General features: G+C 40.6%; 1 protein-coding gene across 6 annotated transcripts in view; it reads right to left on the reverse strand.

The window, feature by feature from the left end:
* PCDH11X (protocadherin 11 X-linked) overlaps positions 1–26,277 on the reverse strand; it is a 1,048,566-nt gene that overhangs the window by 447,280 nt on the left and 575,009 nt on the right. The gene's annotated exons all lie outside the window — the stretch shown is intronic.

Here is a 26,277-nt window from a genome sequence, read left to right on the forward strand (position 1 = left end):
ACTGAGACTGCCTCGTCGGGCAAGAGGAGGAGGAGGCCAGCACCAGCTGTGGAAGCCCATCCTCTCTTTCTGCATCAGCAGGATCCTGTTGAGCCAGCTCTTGCAGTTCAGTACCAGGCTTGGTACCAGAGTCTGGACCAGGTGCTGCCCTGAACAACACCACCCTTCTTTCCAAGGCCACTGAATAGGAGCGTCTGGAATAAGCCTGTGAATTGGGGGAAACCCCAATGATTCCAAAATGGCCAGTGGGCCTTTCTAGACCCCCAATGAGCTCCTGGCCACCACTAAATGGTACTCCTGTGCCTGGGACCATGGATGGTGGAAATGCATGGAAGAACTGGGAGAGCAGCTCCTCAGGCTGGAGGAGTGAGACCTGATCTCTAGTCCACGAAAGCTTATGCTCTAATAAATTTGTTAGTCTCTAAGGTGCCACAAGTACTCCTGTTCTTTTTTCAGAAGATGACGAGTCTGTTTCTGGTGACGGTACCGAACAATGAAAGGATCCAGCGGGTTCCCTTTTGTCCACCAGCATTGATAATGCTGACTCATGGGGTTGATACCGGTACCAACAACAGGAGAAGGTCTCTGGCAGCAGCAAACACTTCCAGCGTGATTGGTATCAAGATAGTATCGGAACCATGTTGTGCCACAGATGGAAAAGGCTCTTCCAGTATGACTCAATAGAGCTTGCACAGGTGCCAGAGTCAATGGTGCCAACGTCTACAGTACTGAGGTAGAGGAATGGTTTGGCTTAGATGACAATCTACTCTGATCCCCAGGCCAGGCAGTCTTCCATGCTGGGGATTGCCCCTGTTCGACAGGCTATTTCTTATGCCTTTTTCTAGGCACGGAGGATGGCGGGCAGTGCTGGGAGGGGGAGCACTCCTTACTGATGCCGAGGCATTCAGTGCCGAGTCTGACTGACCTGGCTCAGAAGGAGGTCTCAGTGCCGCTTCCATGAGGAGGAATTTCAGCCTGGCCTCCCAATCCTTCTTTGTGTGAGGCTTAAAGTCCTTGCAGGTTTGCAGTAGGAGCTTCCCCCAGCCACTTTAAACAGCTTGAGTGTGGGAAACGCAGGAACATAGCCTTGTTGCAGGAGGCACAGGGCTAAAAGCCTGGTGACTGAGGCAAGCCTTGGCATTGGGGAATGGACAAAAACTCTGCTAACGCACAAAGTTACAGAACTTCACTAAAATTAGCTAAAACTGATTACAACCAGCTATGTACAGAAAGAAGATGATGATGACTACCGAGAGAGCTTCCAAAAGTAAGGAAAGAGTCATCCCAGCGACTGTCATGTGCAGTAAGAAGAAACTGAGGGGGCGCCAAGTCGCCTGAGTGTTTCATACTGGTGCTGTCAGCACACGCCAGCAGCGAGTGCTCGAGTCGGAAGGGGCGGGGCCTAGGGCAGAAGGGGCGGGGCTGAGGGGGTCAGAGCCAGCCCCAGCCCATCCTTTAAGGTAAGTGCCTCCTCCTCCCCCCACCCCCACCCGGGTAGCAGCAGCAGCCCGGAGCACCGAGGGCTATTTAAAGGGCCCGAGGCTCCCCTGCTTCTACCGCCCCAGTCCTTTAAATAGCTGCTGGAGCCCTGGGGAAGTGGCGGGGCTCCAGCGGCTATTTAAAGGACCAGGGCGGCAGAGGCAGCTGGAGCCCCAGCCCTTTAAATAGCCCCTGGAGCCCCCTGCTATCCCGGGGAGATAGAAGCAGAGGGAGCCCCGGACTTTTTAAATAGCAGCCAGAGCCTCGCAGCCCTACCCCAGGGTTTCAACAGTGGGGCTCTGGTGGCAAGTTAAAGGGCCTGGGGCTCCAGCCCCTGCTGGGAGCCCCAGGCCCTTTAAATTTCCCCCCTGGGGAAGCTGGGCCAGCCCGGTACGGCGCACCAGCTCTTGCCGGTACACCGTACCCGAGCGTACCAGCTTACTTTCACCTCTGATGCAATGCCTCCAACTAGATAAATACACGGCCAAATCACTCAGAGTAGTAACTTGTTTCTTGATTTCAGTGGACTATTTAAGAACCAAAATGCCATGCAAGGTCAGGGTGGCAAAAACTGGCCAATACTCCCGGCAGTATTTCAGTTCTCAAAGTGGAAAAGCTATTTTAACAATCAAACCTGGGAATCTGCAGGACACCATCCTGTCTTAGCAATATTTTTAATACAGTATATAATTATGAATCACAGTTTTGCCAGACCAATATTATTTTAGTAAGGCTATATTGCAAGGAAGCGATGATGGTGATTATGTAGATGTTACTTTTACATTTAAGTCAGTACTGAACCAGGGCTACTGCATGGTACTAGCCAATAGTAGGTCTTCATATCAATGAGATACAAAATTGTGATCCTGACCAAGCAGTCCTTATTAAAAATCCCATGAACCCTTCTGGAATAGTAAGGGGGGCTGGTGTGTCTTAAGTGAAATCTGGTTTGGTAATTACATTCCATTTGCTTTAAAAAATCCTCTCTCTGTTTCAGTTGGATACGTTATTTTTCATATTCTGCCTTGAACATTTCTGAGGAGTTGCTGTGTGTGCTGTTTAATGACTACTGCCTTCCACCCTCAAACTGGCTGTATTTCAGTAATGTTGAAGTGGAGATTTAAAAAAAAAATCATTGTGCTGCAAAATCAGTGTAACTATTCTAAATCAAGCACTTTGGAATCTTGAGGTGAAAATCCTATATTTCAACAAGTTTTAGAGAATCAGATTTCAGCTAGCCCTTTAGATTTGCAGACATAAAAATTAGTACACCTCTACCTCAATGTAACGCGACCTGATATAACACAAATTTGGATACAACGCGGTAAGGCAGCGCTCCGGGGGGGCAGGGCTGTGCGCGCTGGTGGATCAAAGTAAGTTCAACATAACGCGGTTTCACCTATAACGCGGTAAGATTTTTTGGCTCCTGAGGACGGCGTTATATCGGGGTAGAGGTGTACTTGGATTACTCGATTGGCCAGCACAAACAGGCAGTCAGACATCACTAATATTTGTTTCTATAGTTTAGAAGGTTGCAATTATTTGCAAATGCAAAGCTGTACCAGCAAAAATGCTCCGTAGAATAACAGATAATCAGAAATATTACTACAGAATTAATATGCATCCTTGTGCATAATGTACATATATCTATGAAACAAGTCTAGCAACATTCCATGCAGTCAGAGAATGTACATGTTGGAAAGTACTGCAGGAAACTAAATGTAATGTCTGTTGAAAGCTGACAGCTAAGGGATTAACGAGAATCAGTTTAGTAAAGACAAGTAATTCTACTCTGGGTTTTACCTGGGACTGTCACAGGTGAAAAGTATTTAATGAATTATTCCAACGAAATGAGAAGAGTGACAGTGTCCTCTACCTGTCTGACACCAGCTCAGACTTTGTTCGATAACACTTGTCACCTGTTGGTGTCACAGGTAAATTCCAGACAGCAGCTTCTTACAGTATTAGCTATTTTCCTGGAAACTGGAATTAGTCATAAGCAGGTGAAATGCAAACTGACTTTACAGTACCTTATGGTGGGATTTTGATATTCCAATTATTTGAATCTTACCTAAATCCATTTAATAACAATATTTTGCATTACTATAACAGCTTTCATCAGAAGATGTGAAAGCACTTTACAAACACTACTTATTGTGAGATCAGTAAGTGTTATTTCTTTTTTAGAGATGGGGAAACTGAATCACACGTGGTTAAGTGACTTGTTCAAGACCACACAGCAAGTTCCTGCCATTGCTGGGAACAAATCCAAGCACTTTGCTTTACTTTTCCGTACCTTGATTATCTGACCTCATTCATTCTGATCAGAAAATATCTTATCAATAATTTCCTTTCTGCTAGCAGCATCACCCACAATTCTGGGCTGTTCCTCTCCGCTCTGCAACTCACAGAGGTGAATCAAAGCTTTTTTGTCATGTACTCTGGCCACACCCCCTCTGCTGCCACTTGCTGCCAGATGATCTACGTATTCTAAATCCATAAAATTTGTATAACAGACACTCTAGAGTCAAAGAAATAATTAAGTACATTGACATATCAAACAGCCATGTACTAATGATCTTACTTAATATCTGACTTTTGGTTCATGAGCCATCTAGAGTGGGTAGAATTGTGGAAGACACTGCTAGCAGAAAAAAAAATTATTGGTAGGAAATTTTGCATTCTGCAGCCCAGCATCTCTCACAGTTCTGAACATCTGAGAAGTAGCGAGCAGTGCACAAGTATAGTCAGCGTTATGAAAAAATTCAGCAGGAAAGAGAAAAGGGAAGTATCTCCTTAGCAAACATGTTCAAAGAGGCTACATTAATTCTGGGCTACCACTAGCAACACCTTCATGCCAATAGAAGCCTCTTTAGAGAGGCCAGAAAGTCCACCTTATAGTGCTTAATGAAGGCGTTGACCAAGTGGTTGCTTTGCAAATTTCCCAGGTGGACACACTTGCTCATTCCATCCACGAGTTGTCAAGGATCTCATGAAATGCACCTTGATCCCTTCCAGGACAGGAACCTCTGATGCCTTGTAGGCTTCCATATTGCATAGTCTAAATCACCTAGCAATTGAGGACTTGGAACTCTGAGTCCCTGGCATTTTGGATGGAAAGACACAAATAGGGAGCCTACCCTTCTCATGGAATCTGTATGTCAACTGGCTGTGTACAGGTTGGGCACAACTTACCATCTGTCGAGTCCGGGGTGGCTGTCTCACAAAAATGAGGCATCACATGGATTTTGCCTAGTGCTTTCTTGGCAGTTCTGCCATGCCTGTACAGGGGCAAAAGAGCTGGCAGGGAGACACTGCAGCGGAGGCTCAGAGTGAGTTAAAGTGCCAAAGTGTTGATCAACCCAAGGAGGAGGATGAAATTAGAAAGAAACAAATCTGCTCGCCACTGCCCAAAAACAGAGTAAAAGTTAAAGATAGAAAGAAATGGGGGTTGGAACAATCAAACCACCAGCTGACCACTGTCATGGATGCAGAGCAACTGGGTGCAAGCAGGAGCACCTGGGGCATGGCCATAGCACACAGAGCCAAAGCTCTGACTCTCCTCCAGAGCTGCAGAGAGCAGGGGAGCAGCCAGTCAGAACTGTGCAAGACAAAGGGCTGCAGAAAGGTTAATTCTACAAAGTTGTTTGATACAGAAACAAACCAGAGCTCCGTAGCTTGGGGTGTTCATTATGACTATAATATAGTCATTGAGCTACTTACAGACATTACCAGACAGGGATTCCAATATTCTGTCAGAGATCAGATGGCATCCAAAGATTATAAGCGTTATCTGCCAAAAAATTGCTGGGGGGGAAATGTGGAAAATTTCCCACATCTGTGACAATAGAAAAGATGAATATTCAGTAGCTGAATTTGAAAATATAATGAGTTAATATTTATACAATAGGAAAAACAAAACAAAACCCACCAAGTGAGAATAGTGAGCCAAATTCTATTCTCAGTTATATACATGTAACCTTATTGACTTTGTCTGGTTTGCACGGATGTTAGTGAGAGCAGTATTTAGCCTAGTGCAGTGGTTCCCAAACTTGTTCCGCCGCTTGTGCAGGAAAAGCCCCTGGCAGGCCGGGCCGGTTTGTTTGCCTGCCGCATCCGCAGGTTCAGCCCGCGCCGCTTCCAGCAGCTCCCATTGGCCTGGAGCAGTGAACCGCGGCCACTGGGAACCGCGATCGGTCGAACCTGCAGACACGGCAGGTAAACGAACCGGCCCAGCCCGCCAGGGGCTTTCCCTGCACAAGCGGCAGAATACGTTTGGGAACCACTGGCTTGGTGTGTTTCAGAAACATTAAGGGAGTGGTGTCAATAGTTTTGTAACTTTTCCATTTGTTTTGATTTCTTTGTATTGTTTGCAGAATACTCTCAGAAGACTAAAAACCACTTCTCAGATTGTTCCATTCCACTGTTTTCCCCTGTGTGCTGTCTAAAGGTAACTGAACATTAATATGGTTGCTGTTGTATGACATTTTCCTCAGCCAATATAACATATTGTTCAATTATCATTATTTACACACCACTAATGATGCCAACATATCTCTGGGAATTGTGGGTGAAATTCTGCCTGAAATCCTTAATCACACACATAATCATGTATGCCAGTGAGAACAGGTGCCTTTTACTCCTGCTCTAACACACAGTCCTTGTGGAAGAGGTAGAGTCAAAACCCATTCTCTTCCTGGGCATTTTATTAACATACAATAAGACAATGTAGTCCAGGCCAAGGCCCAGATTCTGCAAGCTGTTCAAACAAATGGGCTGACCCAGGAGTTTAGTGGGAACCCAAACAGGCATCATGGGTCTACTTGAGTGGAGCTGGTGGAAGATTTGTGGGACCAAGCCTGTTTTCCAGCCTGGCTGTCCTAAAGTTCTTAGCTCTTTCATGGGTACTCAGCCCACCCTTTAGGTCTTTTCTATCTTAAACCCAAGATCCCCTGTCATGGGACCCAACTTCTAAAGCCTTCTTCCTGTCTTTTATTCCCTTCAGACACAAAGGGATCCATTTTATAATTACGAATGTGTATATTTACTTGCTAGTGTGGGATGAGAAGTACGTTTTGTTATTACTGCAGAAATGAACTATTTAGGGTCAAACTTTGTATTATTAAAACAAATCCTAATGCAAATTTACCCTAGGATCTGAAAGTCAATCCAGGTTCTTTCTGGTTCATGCACTATCACCAATAATATAGTTCCTGCAACTGGAAATAAGGTGACAATTCTGTTGAGGAGGCTCAAACCAGAAAAGAACCCACCTTGCTCTCTCTTATTTGTTGTCTATTCATTGGTAACTGGAGTAAAACTTTATATTTGTCTCCACACAAAAAGAATAAATCAGATATGATTTTTAATTTACACAGGGAACTGGTCTGTTGAGACAGAAGATGCCATTTTTACATGTAGCTGTTTTGATCTTATGTGCTCTTCAAATATTTTTTTACAAAGTTATTTACCTTGATGTAAACCTTTCAAAATGTGTTTTCAAAAGCCATTAACAATAATGAAAGCACTTTAGGAAAACAGAGAAGCCCTTATTATAATCTGCTACTTAATAAAAAAAGTAGACTTTAATTCAGAGACTATGTCCATCAATATTTCACTAAGTAAATAACAAAGCTAGTTACGAAAAGAATATAAAAGTGAGGCATGAAATTCATGGAGCTCTGTTTGACTAATGTGTTATGAACAAGGGAGAATTTTCTTAGGGTAATATCTATATAGAAGGGAACTGGTGATTATTTAATACAAAATTTATTTATTAAAGAACCATATATGGAAAGAAAAACTAATAAAACACTAGTGACACAGTGGGTTCTGTAACAGACATACACATTCTAGGACTTTTTACTCAGAGTTAGAATTAAATATGCAACCTTTGACCACTGTAAAAGATGTATATTTTAAAAATGGTCAGGCCAACATCAAAGACATAACAGGATTTGGCTACCACTGGACCCAATTATGTGTGCTCAAATGGTAGCCCAAGATCCTTTTGGAGTACTTGTTGGGTATCCCCTGTTGACAGTGGTGGAATCTCTCTTCCAGGTTCTTTAATTCTCAACCAAAATGGACAGCAGGGGTACAGAGCCTGAGAGTTCATGAGGTTCTTGCACTACTTATTTATTTATGTTTGTAAACCAAGAGACACCTATCTGACACTCTAGGCTCCTCTGGCCATTAATTAAAAAATACTAGCTGGTGTTCTCTGCATACTAGTCACATCCTATCTATCGGCAAGGATTACTGCAGCCATAAGATTGCATGCAAAAGCAGTACGGTTGCAGTACAATCTCCCTTGCATGTTTACTCAAAGATGAGTGAGCAGGTCATCCAAGGACCCTGCAAAGCTCTGACTCTGAGTGATTGGTGAGCTGCTGCCCCCATACATTAATGTAATAAGCATGTAAAAGGCTCCTGCAAAGTATTGTATGAAGCTGATGAAATACATCAAAGGGCACCCCAAGGCACAGCACCCTGGAACAATGTGTCAAAGGAAAAATATAAGGCTAGAGAAGGGATCTCTCACAACTTCTGTACCTTGTTTACATCATTTAATTCCTTTGATACTGGTATATTAGCATGATAATTTGTGTACTTAGTGGGGCCAAAATGAAGAGTAAGGGAGAAATAGTAGAGTTAGCCGGACTACAAGCTCTCCTACATAACATCTCTATAAGAGCCCTCCCCATGCATTTCATGGAACATCAAGAGCTGTTTGACAAAATAAACAAGATACACTAGTTTGCTAATAGGAATGACCTATTTAAGAACAAAATTTAAATGGTTAAGTAAACATAAATATTCCATCTTTAATAATGTTTCTCTCATCAGATACCAACTTTCCATTCGTACACACACAAAGTTCCCTCTGACTTTGGAGAGATGCATGCACACAAAGGTTTCTGGATCATTCCTCTAACAACTAAAGGCCCAATTCTGGCAGCTTTAATCACACTGAATAGCACCTTACTTCATGAGTAGCCCTTTGAATTCATGAAGCAAGGTACTACTCAATGTGAGTAATGAGCATTAGACTTGAGTTCACAGGAGAAATTTCAGAACATTAATTTTGATGTACTGAAGAGATGAAATGGGTAGTTAGGTACAATGGGATAAAAAGGTGCAGCATGACTCTTGCAGGCAAACAGAAAAGTGTTAGGTCTAACATATGTTCCCTCAAACACTCACATGGCCCCACACACATTCATGTTTGACATGAACATACTGACTGCACTAGTGACAGCTGTTTCAAAGAAGAGTGGCCAGAGGCAGGCAGTGACTTTTACATTCACAGCTACTAAAGCTACTATTTCAGTTACCTGCTTGCCTTGCCTGATAGAAGCCACTTTGTAAATTCACCTCAGGCAAATATGGAGAAATAAGTAATGTGCTCCTCTGAGAATCCCAGTCAGTTCAGCTCCTGCCACCTTTAGTTTAGCACTTTGGTGAACATACTCTTTTACAAGGCTGGCCATTTGCTCATGGCCTGAGGGCAAGTTAGTTGCAGACATTAGTATGAAAAAGACTGTGTTGAGCAGAAACCTCCCCACATAGGGATCTGTAGGCCAACTTTAATGAAGAAAAAGCCAAACTTTTGAACCTAGGATCCCCACCACCTCAAATATACTTCAAACAAAGAAAAGGAAGGACGGTGGAAACAGAAATTCAGAGCTTTTTATAAGATTACTCCCAACAAAATCTTCAAGCATTTTTTGCATATCTATCTACACACTTATAATTAGTCCTCCACTGACTTTTGTAATAGCTTAAAGACAGCAGAATACTTTGGGCAAAACAGTGCACCATATCTGCTTATTTGTGTGGTATTCACTATTCTCTGTTGCAGCATGCTTGCTTCAAGAAAACTAAAACTTGTAATTAACAGAAGTTCATTAATTCAATGGATTCATTGACCTTTTTGAACCATGTAACCTGAACACCAAATTAATCAGTATTCTGATGCCAAAATTGCTTAAGATGTATAGCATCTAGACCAGACTAAATTTTCTGCAGAAGTACACCAAAAACAAAAAAACAAACAAACAATTAAAATAACCGCCTTTCCATGCTGACACATATACAAGGTGTATTTGTTATCTAATTTAAAGCAGAGATCAACTTAAGCAACAACATTTGGATTTTGAACTGGGTTTCAAACACACTTAAGTATAGGTTTATTTTGATCTAGAATTTTGGTTTAGCCCACTATAAAGTTTCAATCCAGGTTCTGGTTTGGGCCACTTGTTGAATTTGTATCTGGCTCAAAGTTCTCATTTCAAACAATCTGAAACTTCAGGATTGTCTGGGTGTGAGGTTTTGGTGTGGGTCCATCTCTCTTTCCATTAAAGCTAATTACAGACGGAGCTGGTAACACTGCCTATAATTAAAGCTGTCTGACACTTTTCATTATAAGATCCTATTTTAGTTGCTTTAAATTTTGCCAGATAGTAATAAATCAGGCTGAAGTTCTCAATGCCAAGTGTCTACCTCAGTCTGAATTTTTCATCTGATTTTGCAAACAAGACTAGGACAATAGGCTGTTTTGTCAATGTTAAAAATGATGCCTTTTCTTTGAAAAGCTTTGTATTTCGCACTGGTGTACTACTGGACCACTGCTGGACTACCTTTGTGTGAATTGTCCACAACTCAACTGGAGAAGGTTCAGAGAAGAGCCACAAGAATGCCTAAAGGATTAGAAATCATGCCTTACAGTAACTCAAGGAGCTCAATCTATTTAGCCTCACAAAGTATCTACGTGTGGAATAAACATTTATTAATGGACTCTTCAGTGTAGCAGAGAAAGATATAGCACAGTCCAATGACTGGCAGTTGAAGCTAGACAAATTCAGACTGGAAATAAGGTGTACATTTTGAACAGTGAGAGTGATTAATCATTGGAACAATTTAGCAAGAGTCATGGTGGATTCTCCATCACTGACAATTTTGAACTCAAGATAGGATGTATTCCTAAAAGATCTGCTCGAGGAATAATTTTGGGTAAGTTCTCTGGCCCGTGCTATACAGGACATCAGACTAGATGATCAGAATGGTCCCTTCTGGCCTTAGAATCTTCAAATCGATGAACCCCTGGTTAAGATTAAAAGAAAAAAAACCTGAATCGGGTATAGACAGTACATCAAAAAATTATCCATATTTTTCTATGCTGCCTATGAGAATGAATGACAGAAGGACGTCTCTAATCACTCCTAAAATTCTGCTGATGTGGTTTCCAAACTTTGTGATAGATCTGTAACCCAGAGAACCTATCAGGAATAAGGAATAGGTTTCATACGCTATTTACACGATGGATCGTAAAAGACCGTAAAAGGGTGGGGGAGAGACAGCTAAAAAAAGACTTCAATGAGAAACTGCTGAGCTTGAATTGATATGCAAACTAGATACAATCAACTTAGGCTTGAGTAGAGACTGGGAATGGCTGAGCCATTACAAACACTGAATCTATCTCCCCATGTAAGTATTCTCACAGTTCTTAGCAAACTGTCTGTACTGGGCTATCTTGATTATCACTTCAAAAGTTTTTCCCCCCTCCTTTCTCTTACTTAATTGGCCTCTCAGAGTTGGTAAGACAACTCCCACCTTTTCATGCTCTCTGTATTTGTATATATATCTCCTCAATACGTTCCATTCTATGCATCCGAAGAAGTGGGCTGTAGCCCACGAAAGCTTATGCTCAAATAAATTTGTTAGTCTCTAAGGTGCCACAAGTACTCCTGTTCTTTTTGCGGCTACAGACTAACACGGCTGCTACTCTGAAACCAGAGTTTGAAACAGGACTTGGATATCCTAGGTCCCAAATTGGGATTCCCAATCCAGTACACTATCCACAGTAGTACTTTGCCTGATACCTAGTGACAGGAATTAATAAAGGGCAGGAATGATCAGGACAGTTTTTATTTTTCTCTCTCTTTCTTTCCAGGACATTTGCTTTCATCCAATATTCCAGTTTCTCTCCAGCTGCACATGCATTTTCAAAAATAACTGTAATTGTACAGTATCTATTCAGTTGCTAATTCTCTTAACACCCCAGGATGCTTTTCTTCTGGACCAAGAAATTAGTGGAAATTCCAATTTTCTATGTATTCCCTTACCTCCTGTCAAGGCTGGATCCCCACTTTGAACTTTAGGGTACAAATGTAGGGGCCTGCATGAAAACTTCTAAGCTTAACTACCAGCTTAGCTCTGGTTCTGCTGCCACCATTTCAATGGATTCCATTCCTGGGAAACCTTGAAAAACCTTCACCAATTCCCTGGTGAATACAGATGCAAACCCCTTGGATTTTAAAACAAGGAGAAATTAACCATTCCCCCTCCTTCCTCCCACCAACTCCTGGTGAATACAGTTCCAACCCCCCTGGGATCTACAACAGGGAGAAATTAACCATCCCCCCTTCTTCCTCCCACCAACTCCTGGTGAATCAAGATCCAAACCCCTTGGATCTGGAACAAGGAAAAATCAATCAGGTTCTTAAAAAGAAGGCTTTTAATTAAAGAAAAAGGTAAAAATCATCTCTGTAAAATCAGTATGGAAATTAACCTTACAGGGTAATCAAACTTAAAGAGCTCAGAGGACTCCCCTCTAGTCTCAGGTTCAAAGTACAGCAAACAAAGATAAACACTCTAGTAAAAGGTACATTTACAAGTTGAGAAAACAAAGGAAAACTAACACGCCTTGCCTGGCTATTTACTTACAAGTTTGAAATAGGAGAGACTTGTTTAGAAAGATGTGGAGAACCTGGATTGATGTCTGGTCCCTCTCAGTCCCGAGAGCCAACACACTCCCAAACAAAGAACACAAACAACAGCCTTTCCCCCCCCCCCCCAAGATTTGAAAGTATCTTGTCCCCTTATTGGTCCTTTAGGTCAGATGCCAGCCAGGTTACCTGAGCTTCTTAACCCTTTACAGGGAAAAGGATTTTGGAGTCTCTGGACAGGAGGGATTTTATAGTACTGTACACAGGACAGCTATTACCCTTCCCTTTATAGTTATGACACCTCCCATTTATCAATAATTATTATTAAATTCTCTCCCACTCGCTAATTGCTCAAACTTATTTCCTTTATTTTTCTTGTTAAAGACAGATTTAAAAGACTTTTTAACATTCTAAAAGGTACTGGTTTTAGATATCAGCAAACAGATGAAAGATTATAAAGACTGGATGTGTTAGAAAATATACCAGAGTGACAACTTGAGAACAGGTAGAGCACTCTAGTTGATGGATGGCAACAATTCAGATATAATGTGATCAAAGATGGCACTGCCTCCTGTGCCCTATATTAGCTTATATTACCCAATATGGGGTCAGATTGACAACGTTTGCACCAAGAAGTAAAGTTACAAGGTAGGAAAACGATTTAGCTAAATGTTAGAGTAACTTCTAAATATTTCTAATACAGCTTCAACAAATGGATTTCCTCTCAGCATTTTAATTATATAAACTCTGCAGAAGAAATTGAGCTTTTGTAAAGAAGTTGGATCATCAATATTGCATGATCATTTTAGCACAGCTACAATTTACCATCTTAAGAGAAGATGGATGTGGAAAACCAGTGTCCCAGATAATATCATTTCACTTTGTAAACATGCTTTCTTACAGTACTCTTCTGCATAGTCCCTCTCATCTCTTTACAGCTCTCATTTACTAACTTTTTCTGTCATGGTTAAACTATGAATTGACACCAAAGTAGTCCTTTTTTTATTGCTAGAATTTATCATAGCATAACAGCATTACAGGAACATTCACAAGATGCTGTTAGCAGTATGTTGTTTTTGCACAGTGGGAAAGGTGGTATTGGTAAAAAAATAAAATCAGACTTGAAAATTGATTCCAGAACTGTGGAAGTGCACAAAAATGTAGCCAAGCCTTGCCTAAAGTCTCTTTTATAGCACTGAATTAATATTATTTTTGAAGTACTTGTTTTATGGTGATTAACACTAATGTTCATCACACAAAAGGACAGTGTGAGAAGATTAGTCTGTAGGGACATACATACTTCATATGAAAATTTTTATTTTAAATTACTTTCATCTTGATGAGCTTTAAAGTAACTTTCCACTATCAAGACAGTGGTTTCAGAAGATTTAGTTGTCTGACCCATAGCCCAGTTCCAAATAGAAAAGCTATTCTAACTTTCTTGTTTACAAGTGGGGATGATGGAATTTATTATAAGACTGAATTTATTTTTAACTTGCTGAAGAATGAATGCTTGTGTGACTGGCTATGTTGTGTTAGGATTTATTTGTAAGGTGTGAAAGTGAATATGTGGCTGTGTGTGACAGCACCCATAAAGCCCACAGGGAGAAGAGGCCAGAAACAAAAAAGGTCCCCGAGGTTTAAACAACCCTAAATATTGTCTCAAGGATGCTCATTAACATATGTTCTGTGTTAAATGTCCTAGGAAAGCTATGATTATATTCTATAATTTCAAGTAAATAGCAGTTGTTAAACTTTTGCTTATCAAGAATGTCCTATTAAAGTGTGCATTATATCTCTGCTGTGGGTAAGCGAGGGGCTGGGGCAGGAACGGCCTAGCCACCATATAAGAATTGAAGTCTAAGGAGGAGGCTGTGTAATGGACTCTAAAGTTGTGGTTTAGACATCAGATAATAATTCGGTTTCAGTATTAAGCTATTGTGCTGGGGTCTCACAGTCAGAATACAATGTAAAACATTTACACCACTTTTTTGTTTCTTAGAAGGACACATTTTTCAATACAATTTTACAATTAACCTTTTTTTTTTCTTTTTAAATATATTAAATTAAGACTCTATTGGAAGAGAATCACAGTAGTCAGGACAAAGAAACAGACAAAAAAATCCTCTCACAAATAACCATGTGCTGGTGACATTATGGATTCGAACCTGAACCTAGATCTGCCTGGATACATATCTGAGCCATTTCAGAGCCCTTCTCAATTCAAAATTTTGAAGTCCAGTTGCAGGACTTAACTCTATATCTGACATATTAGTGCTTTTTTCAACACAAGCCACATTTTCTCTCCGTTGCTGTTACTTACTGGTTGCAAATACTGAGAGAAACAGGCATTCCTGATATTTTAATACTGCTACAGATTAATGAAACCAGTTCCTCAGAACTTCAGGTTCTGGGGACAGCTAGTATAATGTTAAGAATCCATCAAAGTACCTGCAATACACAGCTTCCAGCTTTGGACTTAACTCAAGCTGGCACTATTCCTCCATTACTTTGTATACTAACTTTCTTTTGAACATCAACTCCTGTGCATTTCTACCAAAATCCATACCTTTTGGCCAGAGATTACCACTGCCACTGGTTTAATTTTATAAGACCTACAGCATTAATTACAGCTATTCTGGGAGATATTACTAACTAATGAAACTAATTAGCTATAACAAAAAATGACCACCATGGTTTACAAAGAAAATTCCCCTCTCTCTCGAAAAGCAATTTGGTATTGCATATATCTCAGTGTGCTTACTCCTCTTGAGAGGCTGCAAATTTTGAAATAAAATCTCTTTTATGAAGTTAAATACATTGTGTGAATAGGAGTAGCATTTGAAATCTTTGGTGTGGAATTACATGCATGCTTAGATGTAACTTGCACTCCCAGTAGCACTTTTTCCTTTAATTCCTCCTTTCCTAAATTTGGATGATGGTCAGCCTGCTGAGGGGGTTGAACTGTCAATGAGGACATCGCATCACATCTCTTTCGGTGATAATTTTTCTTGCCAAACAAACACATTATTTCTGTTGTTCTTTTTACATTTTTCTGAGTACTTTAAAGTTCCAGCTTTCACTCCCAGCTGCTAATGGAGTGTATTGTCTCCGTGTCTGTCAAATTTTGCACCATTCAGGGCGTGTCTATTAAATTGCTCTTATGAGTGTGTCTATATTCCTGATCTGCTACCCAGTCCACAAGAAGCAAATGCAATGTTATGAGCACGCAGGGAGAGAGGATTCAGCACTACCACGGTCCCTACTGGCTCTGACAAAAATAGGGACAAGGACAATAAATAGCTAGAGTGTTGCCACTAGTACTAAAGACCTGCAAGTCTTTCCAGTCCAGAAACACAAGGACCAAAGTGGGGACTTGACTCTTCCCAGATGTATAAGAGAGAGAGAGAGGGAAGGCTCTTTGCAATCTTTTCCCACCCCAAAACCTTCTTTACCCCATGTGTGTACCATACACAAGGGAAAATATGAGCAAACGAAGTTTTAAAAATCTGGTTTTCACCTTAAAAAATAATAGTAAACATTTACATGGGTGCTCTAAATATGAAGCAAAACTCCACAAAGAGAATTAGTATGAAAACCTAATATAAACTCTCAGCACAAATACAGTGTTTCCATCTTTAGTCATACAATTTTAGTAGAGGTTTTAACGTACTGTAATTGCATACTAAAATGCTCTTTAAAATCTAAATGGCCATTTACAACCCATCGATAAGATGGTCAGTTACTTAACAAATGTTATTGTCTGTCTAAAACTAAATGGAAGAAATTGTAGGTCTTTAATCAGTAATGATTATTTAAAAGCGTACAGACAAATGCAAAAGTATAACATTATGTAGCATTTGGCCTTGTTCCAGCAAAACATTAATGACTTCAGAAGGCCTACTCAAGTGCTTAAAGTTATCCAAGTATCTAAGTGTTCTGCTAGACTGGAGCCTTATTCAATTGAGTAAAAAGTTACTTGGTTCTTCCTAATTATACTGGACTTCCACATCCATAGAGAAATGAAAAGTCGCAGTGATCACTAGTAGCACATTTTCATGTATTAGCAGCAAAACAGTTTGTACTTTTATAATTTTTGAAAGCACTGAGCTCTCAGAATGAAATTTCCCTGGTTGGTATGCACTTTTTTTTTTTTTTTTTTTTTTGTTTGATGGAAAATCATCCAGCCATTTTTTATACATTTCTCTTGCTTTCAAAAGTATTGACCACTTTTTTTCCAGTGGGACTACTCACAGTAATAAGTGCTATGCTTGGCAGTAAATGTTTAAAGGCTCAGGTCCTTAGCATGGAAATAAAATGTTTATACATAACTTACAAAGTAAGGGCAATGAAATCCCATTCTTAATGAATCGAGGTGCTCAGATATTATGGTGACGGGATACATAAGTACATAGATCGCTAAACTATTTTGAGGCACTGCAGAGCATAGGGCATCTAACATTATGTTATACATATACATATGAAATACACATATGCCTCATGGTGAGTTAAAGGTAGAAGCAAATTAAGGAGACATAGAGCAGGGGCACCGGCTCTGGGGCTGGAGCTACAGGTGCCAACTTTCCAATGTGCCAGGGGGTGCTCACTGCTCAACCCCTGCCTCTGCCCCAGGGCCTGCCCCCACTCCACCCCTTCCCACCCCCTCCCCTGAGCCTGTCGTGCCCTCACTCCTCCCCTCCTCTCTCCCCCCCCCCCGCCCCCCCTGAGCCTCCTGCATGCGATGAAACAGCTGATCAGGAGGTGCGGGGAATGAGGGGCAGGCACTGATTGACGGGGGTGGGAGGCTCTGGGAGCAGAGGGGGGGTGGTGATGGGGGGGTTGCTGATGTATTACTGTGGCTCTTTGGAAATGTACATTCTGTACATGTAAATTCTGGCTCCTTCTCAGGCTCAGGTTGGCCACCCCTGACATAGAGCCTTAGGGCCAAAATCCACCCTCAGAAACAAATGCATGGGAAATCAGTGGGAATGTTCACATGCCTCTGTCAGCAAGATGTGGGCCCTTAACATTAACTCTCTTTCAGTTTCCCATTGGGTCACACAGTCTTGATGTTACTTAATCACAGTTTTTCCCCCTTTTGCCTATGAATCTGTAGAGCAATCAGTGCTCACTATATTCTAGTTCCTTGGGGAACCTAAACTCCACTCTGTGTGCTTTCTTTTAATAGAAATGCATCCCGAGAGACACTTGGAAACCTGCAGTTAAATGGAAAGTATAATACACTTGAACCTATGTCTCTGTGTGCCTGAAAGGTATATCATGCAAGTAATATAAATAAAATATAAATTGTAAGGTAATGGAAAAGTGCCTTGTTAACTTTTCTTTCTATTTCCATACAGTCAGAATTCCTTAGAATAAAAGGAAAAAATCCAGATAGTAATTTAATTTAGATTTAGTAATGTAATTTAAATTTAGGAATTTAATGCCAACTGAAAAAAAGATGACACTTATTTACTAACATCTAATTCAGGGGTCAGCAACCTCTGGTACATGGCTCGCCAGGGTAAACACCCTGGCGGGCTGGGACAGATTGTTTACCTGCCACGTCCGCAGGTTCGGCTGATCGCGGCTCCCACTGGCAGCGGTTCGCTCACCAGGTGAATGGGGGCAGCGTGAAGCCGCGGCCAGCACATCCCTCGGCCCGCGCAGCTTCCTGCAGCCCCCATTAGCCTGGAGCGGTGAACCGCGGCCAGTGGGAGCCGCGATCGGTTAAACCTGCAGACGTGGCAGGTAAACAAACTGGTCCGGCCCGCCACGGTACTTACCCTGGTGAGCCACGTGCCAGAGGTTGCCGATCCCTGATCTTTGGCCATGTCTACACTACCCACCGGATCGGCGGGTAGTAATCGATCTATCGGGGATCAATTTATCACGTCTCATCTAGACACGATAAATCGATCCCCGAATTGACGCCTGTACTCCACTTCGGCAGGAGGAGTAAGCGGAGTCGACGGGGGAGCCGCGGCGGTCCACTTGCTGCCGTGAGGACGAATGGGTAAGTCGAACTAAGATACTTCAACTTCAGCTACGCGAATAGAGTACCTGAAGTTGCATATCTTAGATCAATCTCCCCCCTAGTGTAGACCAGCCCTAATCAATGATAAACTGACTTGTTTATAGTACAAATTGTTTTCTTCAAAAAGAATTTTAAAAGGGGTGAAAAAAACAAAAGTTATGGGCATACACTAGAGTTGAGACAGCTTATTGAGCTTATGGGTTACAGTAAGGTAATTAAACAAACAACACACATTATGAATCGATATTAAAACAGATGAGCAAACAGAGAAACTGAGAATTAGCATCCACCATGATTAAAATATAGAGGATCATATTCTGGTTTCTGATATTCACACGCTGGGTTTCTATTGGCTTCAATGTGAGTTGTATGCACACGTACATAGCCAGAATATAAGACTGTTTTGAATATATATTGAATATATAATATGCAAAATACAATTCATGTAGATAGATGCAGACATACACACACTCGCACAAACGGAAATTGCTAGTCGACCTTTCAGAGAGTTTCTGTGAGATGCCTGATTTACTGTAGTGCTATTATTTATATATCCAAAACTGATTTCATTGAGGTTAAGTGCCAAGGCAAAACTGTACCATATTACAGTAAAACAATACAACAGACCATATATTAAATCATTATTATTTTTCCACATAAGCTAATAAATTATAAGGATGTAAAGTGTGACATCTGCTCAGAAGGAAGCGTGATGACTTGCAATGGTCAGGCTGACAGGCATTCTGGCTGAAATATGTATGTTCTGATCCAGTTAGGATTATGTTCATGATCCAGCTTTCAACAATGGACACTTCGCTCATAAATACTGTAACACACGTTGTCCTCTGCATTACTAGGTAGGGATTGGGAAGAGAAAAGTGCACCTCCACCTTCCCATAACCCTGCGAACATCCCTCCAAAGCATCTCCCAAGAACAGGAAAAAGTGAGCCAGAGTCAAAAGGACAATTTACATAGTATTATTCCCCTCCTGCCTCTGCCTTCTCAATAGGAATTAATTGTATGAGTTAATGTAGTCCGTTGTGAAATAAGACTGTTAATACATATATGCTACTTGTCTAATATGTATGTTAGACTATATATGTAGGCATAAAAAGTTTGTACTAGGTCATGCTAATATATTCTAGATCCAATGCTGAGAGCTAGTTATATGCCAGCAGAGAAATTTGTTCAATTTCTTTGTTAATATCTCTATTTGATATAATAAACTGTAAATATCAGCTTTAGCCAGTTCAATGTACTCTCTTAGCTATACACTCTCTGTGAAGTGTGAACTGCAGGGTTTGAGCTGAAGCAGTTATTGTAACCTGTTATTCCTAGTACAAATGTTCTAATGTTACATCCCCTATGCAATCTGCCAACATTATTGTATTTTATATGTCTTTCTGTGTCTTCCCTTTGTAGGCCATCAACTTCTGAGTGAGCCTGTCTGAGCCATACAAAACACTGTTTAAGGTACAGAGGATCAAACACTAATTTGGGGACACATCACAAGAACAACTACAAGGTGTTCATATTACCATTCATATTACCAACACAGTGCATTTATAATTCTTAATATAATACTTAGCACATCAACATCACTTTGTGACTAAGGATTTCAAAGCATTAAAAACATTAACTGCTTGAGCTTCAAAGCACTCCTGTGAGATAGGTAGATATATGATATCACTTCATTCCCCAGTGAATGAAGCCACCTACAATGTCAAATATGATAAATATTTAACAATACATAGCAACACTACACAACAATTGAAAAGTGAAGAAACAATGCCATAACCTAGCTGAAAGTACAAGAGCAATATAGGGAGGCAAAAATAAGTTTCTTGTGTTAGAATGTGGCCAGGACACACAGGTCAATACCTCTATTATTTGTCATAGTGCTATGAAATCTAGAGTGACCAAAAGTTGTCTGGTTATATTTCCCTTATGAAATCCTTTGTCAAGCTGAAATGGTTCCCTTTTATTTTTTAACTACACCTTAAAGTGTTGACCCTGAGAATTTTAAAGAGTTTAGTAATAGAAAAGCACTGTTTGAGCATTCTTTTTATTAACAAGAACATTCTTATAGATTATTTTTTTCAAAAATGAACACACTTCTGAAAATAGGAGTGTTAAAAACAAATGCTCAGAAATCTTTCTGCATAGCAGCTGTAACATCTACCTCAGTAACGCCTCACATTTTAGCACTAGTGACTTTATACATCTTTTTATATGATAATTTGGGGGGAGGGGAGAGGGAATAGGCATTTAGCACTAACAAATAACAATAGAATACATCAGTGCCACCAGAGGTCACTCTCTACAGAAAGCAAAGATCACAGTTTGGATCCTAATTCAGCAAAGTACTTAAGCTCATGCCTAACTTTAAACATGTGAAAATGTCACAGAGTCCCAGGGGAATATTCAGATGATTAAATTCAGGCACAAGTGCCTTGATGAAATGGGGTCCCAGTGAGATGTTCTGCCACCTCTCTATTGCAATTTACTGCCACAAAATCTTCATCTCTGCAGGCAAAGATTATAAAATATTTATTATTCATAATGCTAAAATATTTCCATTGATATACCATGCCGTTGCTAACTTAAGGATGCAACTTGGATCAAACCAGAATAAAGGACACAGTGCAAACCTATCTGATATTTATTTTTTTCCTCTGGACTTAGCAGAATATTACCCAGAATATCAAAGGAAACAGTGCGATTAAGCCATAACCTGAATTTAAAAGGTGTGCTCAGAGATTAGAGGGCATGTAGATTCATAGCTTTTTTTTAACCTTTGAAAACCTGCTTTCAAACAGAGCAAAAATAAGAAGACATAAAAGAATTTGAAGATCTGTCTGTGACCTCTGATCTCATCACAAAACCTCCACTAAAGTTAGCACAAATGGCAATCCCTTCTTACAAGTCTAGGACCAAAGTTGAAAGTCAAGCTACATATATATCGGCAGTAAGAAGACTGATGCAGATACCATCTTCAATACACTTACTCTAGGAAGAGCTAACAACAGCCTTCACATTTATGGTCAGAAAAAATCCACTAAACTCACCAAAAAAATAAAATAATATATAACTTTCGAGCTTGTATACACACATAGGCGTGCGCACTGGGTGTGCCCGGGCACATCCTAATGCCCATGGGGCGGATCCGGCCCCTCAGGGCTTTGGATTCGGCCCTCAGGATTTGCCCCCCGTGGTGCCGCAGGCCCCACGCTGCTTTCAGAAGCGGCCATCAGGGCACCATGTCTCTAGGGCCTGGGGGTTGCTCCAGGGCCTGGGGGTTGCTCCAGGTCCTGAGCCTCCTGCCACACCTTGCACCCCAATTCCCTTCCCTGAGCCCCCTCCTGCACTCCGCACCCCTCCTCTGCCCCAATCCCTTGCCCTGAGCCCCTTCCTGCACACAGCACTCCCTCCCACACCCCAACCTTTATGATGTTCGCCTTTAAAAAAAAAATCCCTGGGCGCACACCCTAATGAAATGTGCTGCGCACGCCTATGTATACACATACAATTCATTTTCGAAGAACTGATAAATAGAAATGTTGGCTCTCAAAGGATCATCAGCCAAAGCAACCAACTTTGCCAAAGCAACCAACTTCTTACCTAAAAGCAAAGTCTACTGGCTTCATTTCTTCTATAATATACCTCAGCCAAACAACTGGTTCTTTCTTATTAACCTCATGGCATGAATAGATCCTAACTCCTGACACCAAAGGCTGATCGTATCCTCTTCCGCAGTTATCAAGTTATTTGCTTGATAGGACTAAGCAGATGTAATTAATCAATGGAGCGAGGAAGAGAAATGGAAGGCAGAGGTATGTGTACACACACATGTAATGCCACGGTCACTAATAGAACCAGAAAAGCTTACCTCACACACCAACAGGAATGTCTGTGGACAAACTGGAATGTCTATGGAACGACAGACGGAGAAAACATGTTCCAAAAACATACTTACCTTAAATAAATAAAATCAACAAACAAAAATCATGTCACATTCATGCATCTATGGTAACCTTACCTAGGACCCAGCTCTGCACTCATGTGTTCAATAAGTATTTTCATAAGAACATAAGAACGGCCATACTGGGCCAGACCAAAGGCCCATCTAGCCCAGTATCCTGTCTTCCAATAGTGGCCAATGCCAGGTGCCCCAGAGGGAATGAACAGAGCAGGTAATCATCTAGTGATCCATCCTCTGTCGCCCATTCCCAGCTTCTGGCAAACAGAGGCTAGGGACACCAACCCCGCCCATCCTGGCTAATAGTCATTGATGGACCTAGACTTCATGAGTCATCTAGTTCTTTTTTGAACCCTATTATAGTCTTGGCCTTCACAACATCCTCTGGCAAAGAGTTCCACAGGTTGACTGTGTGTTGTGTGACCAAATTCTTCCTTTTGTTTGTTTTAGACCTGCTGCCTATTGATTTCATTTGGTGACCCCTAGTTCTTGTGTTATGAGAAGGAGTAAATAATGCTTCCTTATTTACTTTCATCACACCAGTCATGATTTTATACACTTCTATCATATCCCCTCTTAGTCATCTCTTTTCCAAGCTGAAAAGTCCCCGTCTTATTAATCTCTCCTCATATGGCAGCTATTCCATACCCATAATCATTTTTGTTGCCCTTTTCTGAATCTTTTCCAATTCCAATATATCTTTTGTGAGATGGGGCGACCACATCTGCATGCAATATTCAAGATGTGGGAGTACCATGGAGTTATATAGAGGCAATATGATATTTTCTGTCTTATTATCTATCCCTTTCTTAATGATTCCCAACATTCTGTTCACTTTTTTGACTGGCGCTGCACATTGAGTGGATGTTTTCAGAGAACTATCCACAATGACTCCAAGATCTCTTTCTTGAGTGATAACAGCTAATTTAGACACCATCATTTTATATGTATAGCTGTGATTATGTTTTCCAGTGTGCATTATTTTGCCTTTATCAGCATTGAATTTCATCTGCCATTTTGTGCCCAGTCATCCAGTTTTATGACATTCCTTTGTAGCTCTTAGCAGTCTGCTTTGGAAGTAATTATCTTGAGTAGTTTTGTATCATCTGCAAATTTTGCCACCTCATAGTTTACCCCTTTTTCCACATCATTCATGAATATGTTGAATAGGACTGGGCCCAGTACAGACCCCTGGGGGAGACCATTATTTACCTCTCTCCATTCTGAAAATTGACCATTTATTCCTACCCTTTGTTTCCTATCTATTAACCAGTTACCAATCCACAGAGGACCTTCCCTCTTCTCTTTGACAGCTTACTTTGCTTAACAGCCTTTGGAGAGGGACCTTGTCAAAGGCTTTCTGAAAATCCAAGTACACTATATCCACTGGATCCCCCTTGTCCACATACTCGTTGACCTCAAAGAATTCTACTAGATTGGTGAAGCATGATTTCCTTTTACAACTACCATGCTGACTCTTCCCCAACAAATTATGTTCATCTATGTGTCTGACAATTTCGTTCTTTACTATAGTTTCAACCAGTTTGCCCGGTACTGAAGTCAGGCTTACTGGCATGTAATTGCTGGGATCACCTCTGGAGCCCTTTAAAAAAAAAACTGGCATCATATTAGCTATCCTCCAGTCCTTTGGTACAGAAGCTGATTTAAATGATAAGTTACAGTATACAGTTTAGTAGTTCTGCAATTTCACATTTGAGTTCCTTCAGAACTCTTGGGTGAATACCAGCTGGTCCTGGTGACTTACTACTTATTAGTTTATCAATTTGTTCCAAAACCTCCTCCAATGACACCTCAATCTGGGACAGTTCCTCAGATTTCTCACCTAAAAAGAATGGCTCAGGTTTGGGAATCATCCTCACATCCTCAGCCATGAAGACCGATGCAAAGAATTCATTTAGTTTCTCTGCAATGGCCTTATTGTCCTTGCGTGCTCCTTTAGCATCTTGATTGTCTAGTGGCTCTACTTGTTTAGCAGGTTTCCTGCTTCTGATGTACTTAAAATAAATACTGTTACTTTTTGAGTCTTTGGCTAGCTGTTCTTCAAATTTTTTTTTGGCCTAATTATATTTTTATACTTCATTGCCAGAGTTTATGCTCCTTTCTATTTTCCTCACTAGGGTTTAACTTTCACTTTTTAAACGATGCCTTTTTGCCTCTCGCTGCTTCTGTTACTTTGCTGTTTAGCCATGGTGGCTCTTTTTTGGTTTTCTTACTATGCTTTTTAATTTGGGGTATACATTTAAGTTGAGCCTCTTTAAAAGTTTCCATGCAGTGTGCAAGGATTTCACTTATGGCATTGTATAGCACTGTATCTTTTAATTTGTGTTTAACTAAGTTCCTCCTTTTTGTGTAGTTCCCTTTTCTAAAATTAAATGCTACCATATTGGGCTGCTGTGGTGTTTTCCCTGCCACAGGGATGTTACATTTAATTATATTATGGTGACTATTACCAAGCAGTCCAGCTATATTCACCTCTTGGACCAGATCCTGTGCTCCACTTAGGACTAAATAAAGAATTCCTCTTGTGGGTTCCAGGACTAGCTGTTCAAAGAAGCAGTCATTTAAGGTGTCAAGAAACTTTATCTCTGCATCCCATCCTGCGGTGACACGTACAAAGTCAATATGGGGATAGTTGAAATCCCCCATTATTATTGAGTTTTTAATTTTAATAGTCTCTCTAATCTCCCTAAGCATTTCACAGTCACTATCATGGTCCTGGTCAGATGATCAGTAGTATATCCCTACTGCTATATTCTTATTATTCGAGCATGGAATTAATATCCTGAGAGATTCTATGATACAGTTTGGTTCATTTGATTCTATGCTTTCTTTCACATATTATGCCACTCCCCCACCAGCACAACTTGTTCTATCCTTCTGATATATTTTATATCCTGGTATTACTGTGTCCATCGAATATCCTCATTCCATCAAGTTTCTGTGATGCCTATTATATCAATATCCTCATTTAATATGAGGCACTCTAGTTCACTCATCTTATTATTTAGAATTCTAGCATTTTTATATAAGCACTTTAAAAACTTGTCACTTTTTAGCTGTCTGCTACATGATGTAATTGAATGGGACTCTTTTTCATTTGACTGTTTCTCATCAGATCCTACCCGTATTTTATCATCTTCCATCCTCTCTTCCTTACTAGGACATAGAGAATAGATCTTCCACTAAGGGATGTCGCTGTCTGAACCACGTGGTCCTACACACCTGTAGGCTTTCCCCCAGCCCTTAGTTTAAAAACTGTACGTCCTTTTTTTTATGTTAAATGCCAGCAATCTGTTTCCATTTTGGTTTAGGTGGAGCCCATCCTTCCTGTATAAGCTCCCCCTTTCCCAAAATTTCCCCCAGTTCCTAATAAATCTAAGCCCCTCCTCCCTACACCATCATCTCATCCACTCATTGACAGTTCTGCCTGTCTAACTGGTCCTGCACTTGGAACTGGAAGCATTTTAGAGAATGCTACCATGGAGGTCCTGGACTTCATTATTTTTGAATGTAGAGGTTTTTTTACATAATTCTACATTTGTAAGTTCAACTTTCATGATAAAGAGATTGCACTAAAGTACTTGTATTAGGTGAATTGAAAAATACTATTTCTTTTGTTTCTTTACAGTGCACATACTTGTAATCAAAAAATAAATATAAAGTGAGCACTGTACACTTTGTATTCTGTGTTGTAATTGAAACCAATATATTTGAAAAAGTAGAAAACATACAAAATATTTAAATAAATGGTATTCTATTATTGTTTAACAGTGCGATTAATCACAATTATTATTTTTTTATCGCTTCACAGCCCTTGTTGTTGTTATTATTATTAATTTCTATTATGGTACAGTCTATCTCAGCTACTTATATGCCCTTCATTACTATGGTATGTGAATGCTTCACAGTCTTTAATGTATTTGTCCTCACAACTTCTCTGTGAGGATGGAAAGTGCTATTTTCTTCATTTTGTCAATGAGGAACTGAGGCATAGAGAGACTAAGGACCAGATTTTCACAGGTATTTAGGT

This window comes from Chrysemys picta, chromosome 9 (assembly GCF_011386835.1).
Source record: "Chrysemys picta bellii isolate R12L10 chromosome 9, ASM1138683v2, whole genome shotgun sequence".
NCBI lineage: Eukaryota > Metazoa > Chordata > Testudines > Emydidae > Chrysemys > Chrysemys picta.